General features: G+C 39.8%; 1 pseudogene; it reads left to right on the forward strand.

The window, feature by feature from the left end:
- The first annotated feature begins 2,797 nt into the window (after positions 1-2,797).
- Positions 2,798-11,159, forward strand: LOC137740692 (aspartate aminotransferase, mitochondrial-like; annotated as a pseudogene).
- The last annotated feature ends 363 nt before the right edge of the window (positions 11,160-11,522 follow it).

Consider the following 11,522-nt stretch of genomic DNA (forward strand, 5'->3'; position numbering starts at 1 on the left):
CATCTGTTTGGATTATGTGGTTCTGCAAAGAAGGGCATCGTGCTATAATGATTTGTTACAGCTCATAATGCTGCATTCTTCTCTGCTTGTTTCTTTTGCATAGCAGAAATGGTGCGCAACCTTTTGCATTTAAATGATCCTTCAGAGCATCACTTTTCAGCTACTCATCCATGCTTGGTAACTTCAGTGTAAAGAGCCAACATCATATCAACTGTCCTTGGAGTATTCGCTGAGGAAATTTGAAACCTACCAACAACTGAAGACTAGCACTCGAGAGCAATGCTAGGTAAACAACTAGGCAAAGGTTCCAGGCAATCAATTTCAGATCGGAAGTTTGATTTCAGGTTCCGACTGATTGCTTTCTTTCTCCTTGTCTTGCAAGCAAGAGCAAGGGCAAAGGAAAAGACAGGGAAAAAACATGATATGAGATACATTTGCTTTCGACCTTAATGATATGAGATACTTTCGCTTCTGAAGAAGTAACGGATGAATCAACACATGTATTTGTTGCGCTTGTTTCCACATGCTTCGATGTATCATTTTTTGCTTGCCTTATCTGTTCTCCAGGCATCTGATATTTTCTCTGGAAGTACATCAGCAGTTGACGATGAGTCGATGCTAGGTAAGCAATTAGGGAAGGGGTTCCAGGCAGTTGGGTTTCTGACGGGAAGCTTGATTCCTAGTGCCGACTGATCGCTTTCTTTCTCTTTGTCCTGCAAGGAAGAACAAGAACAAAGAAAAGGATAGGGAGAAGGCATGCTATGAGATACTCTTGCTTTCGACCCTGATCATATGAGATACTTTTGCTCCGATGTGACTTGGTTAAAGAGGTGTTTTAAGGGGGGAAGAAAACTGAGTATGTTGAGAGGTTTGGTTGTAGATGCATTCTTGGCAAGGAAGAAAAGTCAGGCGTTTTGGAAGTGTGTCTTGCCATGGAGGAAGAAGGTCGACATATATGATTTTCCAATAGCAGGTAGTGGTGCGGGTGCGGCCTTATCACCTATGCTTGTCGGCAAAATTGTGGTAGTTGGAATAATGAACTTCACGTGTTTTCAACTTTGTCAGAGATCTTTAACAAAGTTGCACGTGTTATTCGACAAGCTGAGGTCGCGTCTGAAAAGTGTTGATAGATTTTTTGCAGGAAAATCCGGGTGGCTGCGTTGAATCTCCTTTTATAGAGGTATCGATCACATCCAACATGCACACTTTGAAGATTGCCCGTTCGTGAAAATTGTCTTTGGTGTATTTATGAGATTTTACTCCATCCAACCATTTTCTTTTATCATTTTTTTTTTTAGAAAATGGCCCACCCGTCTAACATTTGTTTAGATTTGAGTCTTGGGAGCGATACAGGCGCACTACATCAGGGTAATATATGACGTTTATCCTTCTTATCTTCGAATGACCCTCTTACAGTTGAAGACTCCGTGATGAGGGATGCAGTAGTACTAATAATGGGTGATGTCCAAAAAAAAAAAAAAAAAAGGGCCTCGTGGATTGGCTCTGTTGGGTTCCTTGATAGGCTTCCTCGTAGTATTGCATTCTTCTCTGTATGCGGACCCTTTTTTACTTGGTTCTCTGGAGATCATTGTTTGCACAGTCACCTCACCATTATTTGCACAGTAATCGCACTTCAAATGCTTCTCTGGGTTCTTCTACATATGCATATACATATATATATATATATATATGTACATATATGGGATCGCATCATCACTGCACAACCATTGCACAGCCACTGCATTGCTTGCTGCCTTGCACCGTCACTGCACAATCGTCCGTGTGTTACTTACTGAAAGTTCCCCCACAGTACTTTCATGTTGCACTGCCAACCCTGCCTTCTGCTGCACTTTAAGCATATTTGACATTTTTTTTTATCCAACTCGCTTTGTTTCTCATGGAGTTTCCTTGCCAGAAGTAAGGCCTCTTCTGCATCCCTTGCACGTAAGATGAGTAGGAACTCCTACTCAAAATTTCTCAAAATTGTTCGTTGTCAATTTATAGAACTTCGTGTTTATGATTAGAACCATTCATATTATAAATCACCCTACATACGTCTCTACAAAAAATCAATTAAAACTAAGGTCATTTAGTCATCAAACTGTTTAAAAACAAATGAATGGAATTGGTAAAAGCATTACAAACCGTCTATGTATTTGCTACAATAGATTGACTAAACGACCTAAGTTTTAATTTATTTTTTTGTAGAGATGATCTTTACAGTGTGATTCATAGTATGAACGGTTCTGATCATATGCACAAAACTCTGTGATTAAAGCACTAAAAGTTTTGAGTGGAAGTTCCTACTCATCTTTAAGTAGCCAAGTATTGTTCTATTTAATATGGGGATTGCGGGAGCTTTACAGAATTGGATATTTCATATACTGAAAATTGTGAAGAAAGTAGAGATTTCACCATAAAACCAATTGGCAATATGGAGAGAGCCCAATTGCTTATTAGTACATGCAAAGTCCCATATTTTCCTGTTGTGTGATTGATACTCTCAACAAAGTAGACTAGCATTCAGCAACTTTAGAAGATAATGATGTAGAGTCTATGCATGGATGTGTTTTCTTGATAATACGGGCGTGGTGAAGGGAAACTTTTACCTGTTTATCATGTTGTGATTTTGTAATTTGAATTTCGTAATGTTGTGTTTGGTATTCATTAATTGGATTTGGATTGAGATCTGATTCCCCTCACAGCGATAGGAAAGGGTTTGTATAGGATGTTGAATCTAGAAGAACTCTGTTAACCGCAGAAACGGAATGTGTAATCTTTTTTCAGTTATTAAAAGATGGAGGATAAGTAGATGGAATAGAGTTAATCTCTTGTTCATAGACACCCTAAACTGAAAATTTTCTTGTACTTCAGAAAGCACTTGTGCCAGATAAGTTAATGTGGGAACTTTTGCGGAAAGTAGAAAGGACAAGTGACAAGTGATAAGTTAATTTTTCTCCTCATACAATTGGTTTGTTTTCACCAGGGAATATCTTCATATGGGGGGAAGTGTGAAGATGGTGGAAGAAACATTGAAGCTAGCATATGGGGAGAATTCGGAGCACATTAAAGATAAAAGGATAGCAGCAGTGCAAGCTCTCTCTGGAACGGGTGCATGCCGTCTTTTTGCAGACTTTCAAAAGCGTTTTCGCACTGAGTCTCAAATCTATATACCAGTTCCTACATGGGCCAAGTGAGAATTGTATAGAATTTTTAATGCTTAAAATTCTCCCACTCCCCTCCATTGTAACACTTAACAGTGTATGATGAACGTGGGCTTCTTAAATGAAATATCAACAGCCATCATAACATCTGGAGAGATGCTCATGTCCCCTAGAAGACTTTCCATTACTATCATCCAGAATCTAAGGGGTTTGACTTCGCAGGACTGATAAATGACATAAAGGTAAAAGGAAACATATTCTTCTTTTCAAACTAGGTTGTTTTACCTTTACATTATTCCACCTATGTTCTTGTTTAAAAATAATTATTTCCGCTACTAAGCTTTCCCGGTAGATATAATTTGCTTGTACTCTTTACCCTATAGTATCATTCTCTTCATTGACACCCTGTTTCTTCTTCTGCCACTTCGCATGAATGTTTTGTGTAGAATGCTCCAAACAGCTCGTTCTTTCTACTTCATGCGCGCGCTCACAATCCCACTGGAGTGGATCCTGTACAAACTCAAGACCTAGAGAGTACTTAACTTAGCAGATATTCACGTTCACCTTTTTGCATACCCTTTAAGCTAGGGCTGCATGTATTTATAGTCATGCGAAGATTACACTCAGGGATTCAAATCCCTATTTGCATGGAGACTTTGAAAAACAAATATACAAACCTAAACCTATCCAACTACGTACAAAACAGAAATACAAGATAAACAATAATTCAAACAGATTCGGAACACTTCAAAACAGACCCAATCTTAACAGACTGAGGACTAGGTCTAACATCCCCCCGCAAGCTGAGAGGACGAGACACAACTGGAAGCTTGGAAACCAGAGTCTTGAACCTTGATGACGACAAACCTTTGGTGAATATATCAGCCACTTGATCTTGTGAACAAATAAAGTTGACAATAAGCTCACCACGCACCACCTTTTCACGTACGAAATGATAGTCAACCTCGAGGTGTTTCGTGCGGGAATGGAAAACAGGATTTGATGCCAAAGTTATCGATGAAATGTTATCACACCAAAGTTGCGAACGAAGAAAAGGCAACTGTAAATCACGAAACAAAGAACGTAGCCAAGAAATTTCGGCTGCGGTATAGGCCAGTTGCCTATACTCAGCCTCGGTGCTTGATCGTGAGACCGTCTTCTGTTTCTTGGAACTCTAGGAGATGAGGTTCGAACCCAAATATATACCATAACCTCCCGTAGAATGTCGCGTATCAGGATCTCCTGCGTAGTCGGCATCTGAGAACGCACTGAGCTGCATGTTTCCAGGTTTGTACAACAAACCTTGTGCGTACGTAGATTTAACATACCGTAAAATTCGTTTCACAGCCGTCCAATGGGTTGTAGTAGGAGCATGCATGAACTGACACACTTGATTAACGACATATGAAAGATCAGGACGTGTGATCGTAAGGTACTGTAAGGCCCCCACGACACTTCTGTAAGTGTAAGGATCAGGATGTGGGTCACCCTCATGTAGACTGAGTTTCTGACCTACACAGACTGGCGTTGAAATAGGCTTGGCATCAAGAAAATTGGTCCGCTTCAAGAGATCCAATGCATACTTTGCTTGACTAAGATGCATCAGATTCTGCGAATAGGAGACTTCCACACCAAGAAAATAGTGGAGAGGCCCCAAGTCTTTCATTGAAAATAATGTTCGTAGCTGCTGGATTTAACGATGCATTTGCCGTGGATTATTACCTGTAAGCAATATATCATCTACATAAATCAACAGAAGTAAATAAACACCTTGTTGCTTGAACACAAACAACGAATAATCACACTTAGATTCCTGAAAACCCAAATGAAGCAGGAAATCCGAGAAACGTTGAAACCAAGCTCTCGGTGCTTGTTTCAAACCATACAAGCTCCGTTGTAACTTGCATACATGATCTGGGTATTGGGAATCAACAAACCCAACAGGCTGCCTCATATACACCTCATCCGCTAGATACCCGTGTAAAAAGGCATTCTGAACGTCAAGTTGACGAACTGGCCATCGATTTGAGACTGCAAGACTGAGTACTAATCGAATGGTACTGTGCTTGACCACTGGACTGAACGTTTCGCCATAATCCACGCCTTGTTTCTGATGAAACCCATTGGCAACTAGCCGTGCCTTATATCGTTCTATGGATCCATCTGCATGTCGTTTAATCTTGTAAACCCACTTGTTCGGGAGCAAGTTCATATTAGGTTTGTAGGGAACATGATTCCACGTCCCAGAACGCTGTAAGGCATTAAATTATTTGACCATAGCATTTCGCCATTCCTGTTGTTTCACTGCTTGACTAAAGGACGTAGGTTCAACAGTTTTATCAATTGTGACGACATGCAAAGCATACTTGGGATTAGGTTTCTGGATGCCAGCTTTGGAGCGTGTTTGCATGTGATGTACTGGATTAGGTGCACAAACTAGTTTCGGTTGCTGTTCAGGTTCACTGATGGTCTCTTGCTCATTTGGCATTCCTAAAGGCACAATACTAGGGTTTAGAACATGAGGAGTATTAGGGTTTGGTAGAATTGCAGGCACACTAGGGTTTGCAATGGAATCCACAGAAGTTGACGCAGATGGAGTTATATTTGTTGATGGAGGTTCATGTGGAAGAAGTCAGGCAGTGCTAGGAGACTCGATGGCTGGGGATTGAGATTGAGATAAGGAAGGGAAAACAAATAAGAGATCAGATTGAGGAGAACTACCTGTGGCATGGACACTTTCCTTGCGAAGTGTGATATCCTTGAATGGAAAAGAGTCCTCATTGAAGAGGACATGGCGAGACAAATAAACTCGTCTTGTAGATACATCCAAACATTTGTACCCCTGATGATCCAGCGAATAACCTAAGAAAACACAGGATTTTGACTTAGCCTCAAGTTTGTTTTGTGTATAGGGTCTCAGCCACGGGAAACACCTACACCCAAAGACTTTAAAAAAATCATATTTTGGTGTTCTTGTAAACAATTTTTCATAAGGTGACTTATTAGACAGAACTCGAGTAGGCAATCTATTGATGATATATGTGGCTGTTTGACACGTATCAGGCCAAAATTTTGAGGGAACACCAGCATGAGACAACATGACTATGGCAGTTTCGACAATATGACGATGTTTCCTTTCTGCAAGTCCGTTTTGTTCAGGGTGTTTGGGACAAGAAAACCTTTGTGAGATGCCATGTTTATCTAAAAAATCTCGAAAAGCATTACTTTTATACTCTCCTCCTTCATCACATTGCACAATTTTTATAGAACGCTGAAACATGTTTTCAACCTTGGTTTTGAATTTAAGAAATATTTGGAACACCTCAGACTTATTTTTTTATAGGAAATATCCAATAATACTTTGAAAAATCATCGATAAACAATAAATAATAACGATATCCTTCATCTGAAACAACTGGTGAACACCAAACATCCGAATGCAAAAGTTCTAAAGGGAATTGCGAAACAGACTCTGAAACTTGAAACGGCAATTTGGTACTCTTGCCTAATGGACACGAATGACAGAAGCGTACAGCAGAGGTGCCACTAATTGGCACTTGATTATTTGAAATTAAAAATTTTATTATTTTAGACGCAGAATGGCCCAGACGATCATGCCATTTATGTGCAGACACTCGGACTCCTAAACACGCTAGAACGGGATGATTGGATGATCCACCGCCATTAGGAAATGGGTATAACCCATTTTCACACTTCCCTCGGAAAAGCGTCCTCCGGGTCTTGAGGTCCTTAACAAGAAAGAAATATGGAAAAATTAGTATATAACAGCTATTGTCGAGTGTAAAGCAATGGGCATAAATTATACTGGTGGAGGCCGAAGGACAATGTAATATGTTGTTAAGATTAAATGAGCAAGAGTCAGTCATGATTTTATTAGAACCAGAATGTGCAATAGAGAGACCAGTATCATTACCTACTCCACCAATGTTTTCATTACCATTATACTCCTTGGGATTGAGAAGATTCTGTATCTCAGGAGTAATATGGGCGTTTGCCCCAGTATTAAGTAACCAGGAGCCATTTTGCTGACGATTCAGTGTGGTTGAAGATGAAGCCATAGCTGTTAGACGGTTGGTTGGAATACGACCTTCGTAGGCTGCATTCATGCGATGATAGCAATCGAGGGCGGGATGCCCTTCTCTCCCACATATTTGACAAGTTATACGACCACCACAGGAAACAGACCTTGCAGCCGATTGTTGTCTTTGGGCATTGTTGTTGCGAGAAACAAACCCTCTCTGATTTACAGAAGAAGCACGGTTGGACGGTCCAGCGCCTCGTCCAGTACCTCGAAAACGTCCACCACATCCTCTTGCAACCACATACGCATTAACTGGAGCAGTTTCTGTCACCTGAACAGTCTGCTCCGCCATCCTTCTCTCAGTGGTGAGAAGGAGAGACTCCAGAGTGGGATACGTGATAGGGGAATCACGTGCTTGTGCGGCATTCACGATCATTTCAAAAGCAGGTCCAAGATTATTTAGAATAATCTGAACGAGCTCATCCTCTTCAACTGGTTTGCCAGCTAGGGCTAGGTTGTCAGAAATAGAATTCATCTTGTCAAGAAAATCAGCAATTGAAAGGTCACCTTTTTTGGTTTGCAACAGTTCGTTGAGCAGAAACAGAATTCGATTCTGAGAGGATGACGCATATCGCTGCTCCAAAGCTTCCCAAGTTGCTCGAGACGTGCGCTTGCTTGCCACAGTTGACAGTACAGAGGCTGTGAGCGAGCCATTGATCCAATTGAGGATCATTTGGTCATGTTGCATCCAGGTAGTGTACGCCGGATTGACTACAGTGTTTCCAGGGAGATGCATAGGAGGACAAACACAGGAGCCATCTACGTACCCCATTAGATCACGACTCCTCAAGATGGGGAGAATCTGGGCCAACCACAAAGGGTAGTTAGTCCTATCGAGTTTGATGTTGACAATGGTGGTCATGGCGGAGGAAAATGGGGTGGTTGGATTGATGGTGGTGGTGGTGTTGTTGCTGGTGTCAGACGACATAATGGAAGGTAGTGGGCAGAAAAAAAAAAAATTGGATCGATGTCGTTGGACTTAGAGAGCTCTGTGTACCATGTACAAACTCAAGACCTAGAGAGTACTTGACTTAGCAGATATTCACGTTCACCTTTTTGCATACCCTTCAAGCTAGGGCTGCATGTATTTATAGTCATGCGAAGATTACACTCAGGGATTCAAATCCCTATTTACATGGAGACTTTGAAAAACAAATATACAAACCTAAACCTATCCAACTACGTACAAAACAGAAATACAAGATAAACAATAATTCAAACAGATTCGGAACACTTCAAAACAGACCCAATCTTAACAGACTGAGGACTAGGTCTAACAGATCCTTCTGAGGAACAGTGGAAAGAGAACTCAAAACAGATCATGGTAAATTTCTCATAATATTTTCCTTAAGTTTTTTCTTCTTCTACCTCTAATAACTGCCGCTACTTGGTTGATCCAGGAAAAGGGACATTTCCCCTTCTTTGACATGGCATATCAAGGTTTTGCTAGTGGTGACCCTGAGAGAGACGCAAAAGCCATCAGGATTTTCCTTGAGGATGGTCATCTAATTGGGATTGCACAATCATATGCCAAAAACATGGGACTCTATGGTCAGAGAGTAGGATGTCTTAGGTAATTGTCTGTTGCTAAATACAGACTATTTAATTTGGTAGTTTTAGTCCTATTGCCTAGTGGCTGTTACTGCAATCTTAGTGGAACTAGAAGCTACGTGTTTCTTTTGTTCTATCTGCCATATAAACCCAATACTGAATATTAACTGTGCGATCAATCATTTAGCAGTTCTGTAAAGGATGTCATAGACGTAAGACATTTTTTTATGTATATTTGATGCTTAAATTGATTATTGTCAAATTACGTTATAAGCAATCGAAACTAGATGATTAATCTCATACATCCCTTTGCTTAATGTCACACTGGTTTTATCAGCATCTGTCCATGCCGTTAACATTGTGATCTACATGTTAAGGGAACATAGGTTACATATGATAGGTGAGCAATTTTTGTATCTCAAGTACAGCTGTACTTTGAGCTGTACTTAGGTACATTGTGTACACATGGCTTATCTGTCGACTCGACTTATGAAGTAGACTTAGAAAGAAGAGGGTCTTTTGGTAAATGTCTTATGCTAATGTTGTTCCTTATGTTTGCAGTGTGCTTTGTGAGGATGAAAAACAAGCTGTGGCTGTAAAAAGTCAGTTGCAGCTGCTTGCCAGGCCCATGTATAGTAACCCACCTGTTCATGGAGCGCTTATTGTTTCAACTATCCTCGGTGATCCAGACATGAAAAGTTTATGGCTGAAGGAAGTTAAGGTGAGTAATTGTTCCTATGCCAATATGTGATCAAACCCACTACCAAGTAGGAGCCTATATCCAAGTATAAAGCAATTGAAAGAGATTTTTGATGTCTATGTTTATCGTGCATATGTACAGCATTAGTGCAGTAGTTTTGATACTGCATGAAAAGCTTTTGTTTCAAAGCTAACATTGAACGGGAAATATACATTGAAAAGTGAGGCCTGTAAGCTGATTAATGTATTCTCCAGTTCTGCATAACATGCTACCAGAAGTACTAGTATTTTTATCATGGAATCTACATCCAGGTCTATGTTACATTATTTATGTTAAGTTCAAAATATTCTTCAGGTCTATAGTTTAAAATAAGTACTAGCCGAAATATGGAATTGAATGGTGCAATCCGCAAATTTCTTTAAAAACTTGATAATCATATATAGCCATCTTGTGTTTCCTTTACCATTTCTATGATGAACTTCATTCTTTTAAGGTGCTCGACTATAACTAACTTGCGCTTTTAGTTTGAAAAGTAGAAGTAAAGTGAACATAATTCATACCTGAGGTTAAATACAAAAATGTATTCATGACGTACGCTCTTCATGTTTGTTTTAGTGTTTCAACTTCCAATGAGGGATGTTGGCTGGTTTGTACCTCCTCATAAGAAATTTTACAATGGATTAGCTACCTAACTTTGGGCTAGGCCTCATTTCCTTGGAACTGGGGAATTTAAGGATAAATTTGTATTCCATACAAGTGCTTCGATGTAAAGTATTTTGAATTCAATCGCTCTTATTCTCAAATCAAATGTGTAACAAATGATGACATGCTATGTTGTATCTTTGTTTCTTTGTCTTCTGGTTTTTATCTCCATCATTCTTCTCTACAGGGCATGACAGATCGCATCATTGGAACAAGAACTGCTCGACGAGAAAACCTTGAGAAACTAGGGTCACCCTTATCGTGGGAGCACATAACTAATCAGGTATGAGATTCCATCTAATCATAATATAATGTGCATAATTACAATGATTTGAACCTGTATTACAAAAGGATTGTTGTTTACTGCTATGTCCATGCCCTAATTTTTAGTATTTCCGTTGCTTAATTATGGTCGTCAAACAAAACAGTGACAAAATTTAGGGCACGGGCGTGACAGTAAACAACATTTTCTTTTTATTGGTATATTCTGTGCAAATGTATTTGTAAATAGGTTCCCTTGTCTGTGCTACATACTATCTGTGTTGCTCGGTCTCTTTGGATCTCAAGCTTGTTTTTCCAGTTATTTTATTTACAGTCTTGCTGATTTGTGCAAACAGATAGGCATGTTTTGCTATAGTGGGATGACAACTGAACAGGTTGATCGCTTGACAAATGAATTTCATATCTAAATGACTCGCAATGGTCGTATAAGGAACTCTCTCTCTCTCTCTCTCTCTCTCTCTCACACACACACATACACACAAACAGACAGATAGACACACACACAAAATACAGGCAGTGCTGTTTGATATTTCTCACGTACGACATTCACGTGCATACAGCATGGCCGGTGTTACAACGGGCAATGTTGGATATCTAGCAAATGCTATACATGAAGTCACAAAATCAGCATAGAGATTTAATCGTAGGTCGGTTATTCCCCAAGGGACCTTAGGAACTGTATCAGACATTCATTTGCTTGTCTTCCTCATCTTCTCATGACAGAGAATGAAGGATCAATAAACTATCAACCGCCATTATTGGTGCGCTCTTCTCAGTTTCTTCCCCAATTTTTCGAGTCTGGAAGGAGGAGCTGTTATCTCGGTTACATATAAGTCTTGTAATACAAGTAGTCCTAAAAGAAGTGACATGTTTCCCAATTTGTAGTCAAAACTAAAAGTCAAATACTTTGGGTTTTGCCTTCAGTAATAAATTTACTTTGAAGCATTTTGTTGCATCAAATTATCATGAAGTACAATGATAATTTTATGTGATTACGATATTTGCATGGACGAATTGAAAT

Source organism: Pyrus communis, chromosome 9 (genome assembly GCF_041283825.1).
Source record: "Pyrus communis isolate YQ-2024b chromosome 9, ASM4128382v1, whole genome shotgun sequence".
In the NCBI taxonomy this organism is placed as follows: domain Eukaryota; kingdom Viridiplantae; phylum Streptophyta; class Magnoliopsida; order Rosales; family Rosaceae; genus Pyrus; species Pyrus communis.